The sequence below is a fragment of the Bidens hawaiensis genome, unplaced genomic scaffold (genome assembly GCF_021521415.1).
Source record: "Bidens hawaiensis isolate Kalapana, Puna unplaced genomic scaffold, B.hawaiensis_p1.1 tig00049964_1, whole genome shotgun sequence".
NCBI classification, from domain to species: domain Eukaryota; kingdom Viridiplantae; phylum Streptophyta; class Magnoliopsida; order Asterales; family Asteraceae; genus Bidens; species Bidens hawaiensis.
The window spans coordinates 75,411-77,108 of record NW_027498961.1 but is presented as its reverse complement, the minus strand read 5'-3'; positions in this window follow the sequence as shown (position 1 = coordinate 77,108).

Sequence of the window (1,698 nt, the reverse complement as noted above, 5' to 3'; positions counted from 1 at the left end):
AGAAGAAGATAAAAAGATCCAGGATCGTCTTGGGGGACAAACAAAGCAAGAAACCCCCGAAAAGAATAAAGGATCCTGGAACAGGAAAAACAATTCGAAGCCGTACGCCAAGTTCAACAATCAGAACGTACAGGCAGTTGAAGAAGGAGATAATGATGAAGACTATCCTTGCATCTCCGACTATTGTTTCTCTGTAGATACTCATGGCTTGATTTGTGCCATGAAGGATCTGGGAGAAAAAGCAAGGTGGCCCCGAAAGAATGAGAAGGTTGTCGGCTTCAAGGACAGTATAAGTGGTGCGCCTTCCACGAAGATTTTGGCCACGCGACAGACGAGTGCATCAGCTTAAGGAAAGAAATTGGATACCTCCTGAGCAAGGGTCACTTTAAAGAACTCTTAAGAAGGTAGAAATCCAAGATTCAGGATCCTGAAGATCTTCCACAGAAAGCAACACCACCGCCGCCGGATGCCCATGTGATCAACTTTGTCTCAAGAGACTACGAATTATTTAGATATTCTTGTGCCATAGAAGAACGTCCCATAGAAGAATTCGAGTTGGATGATGAGAGAAGACCACTCATCCCCACTACTCGAGTGGCTGATTAGAGAATCTTTTTCAATTCAAGGATCCAGGATCCTCAACAAGACAAGCCAGATGTGCAAACAGTTAACTTCATCTCGGGAGGTTCAGACGTATGTGGAACTTCTTTCTCCGCAGCAAAAAGATTCGCCAAGGAAATCAAGATGGATAACGGAGATCATCCAATAGTGTCAACCACATTAACAACAGACAAGAGAATCTTCTTCGATGAAGAAGACAAGCTGAACATTCAGGATCCTCATCATGACGGTTTGATTATTACTTTATTTATTTCTAACCATTATGTACGCAGGCTCCTGGTGGACGGTGGCAGCTCGGTCAACATTATCCAACATGATGTCCTCAAGAAGGTGAACATCCCGGATTCAGAAATCATCCCTAGAACATCGGTGCTAGTCAGTTTCAGTGGCAAAACTAAGAAGACATTGGGGGACATCAACCTCCCAATTTATATCGAAGGGTTAAATTCATACCAAAAATTTTGTGTTATAGATAACCTTTCCTGTTGCAATGTTATTTTAGGTAGGCCTTGGCTCCATGGAATGAAGGCTGTAGCTTCAACTTATCACCAATGCATCAAGCTACCTACTCCTTGGGGAGTTGTGAAGATAGTAGGTGACCAAACGGAGGCTAGGAACTATTACTCTTCATCAATGAAGCCAACAGCCAAGCAAACTATAGCATAGCAACTACAGCAACATCCTAGGGACGTGTTGGAAGCTCGGGAGAAAGACCTCAAAGAAGTGTCATTGGACCCCGAAGATCCAGAAATAAAAGTATTCCTAGGATCCAATATCCCCAGCAAGATTGAGGAGGATATAACATCCTTCTTAGGGCGAAAAAGATCTACTTTTGCCTTCAAGCACTCAGACATGACAGGTATTTCAAAAGAGGTAATCACTCGTAAGCTCGGCCTTGATTTATCTGTAAAACCTGTCCATCAGAAGCGAAGGAAATTCGCTCCTGAGAGGAACAAGATCATACAAAAAGAAGTTGAAAAACTTCTTAAGGTTGGTATGATCAGAGAGGTTCAATATCCTCGATGGCTAGCTAATGTGGTCGTTGTTTCAAAAAAGAATGGAAAGTGGAGGGTGTGT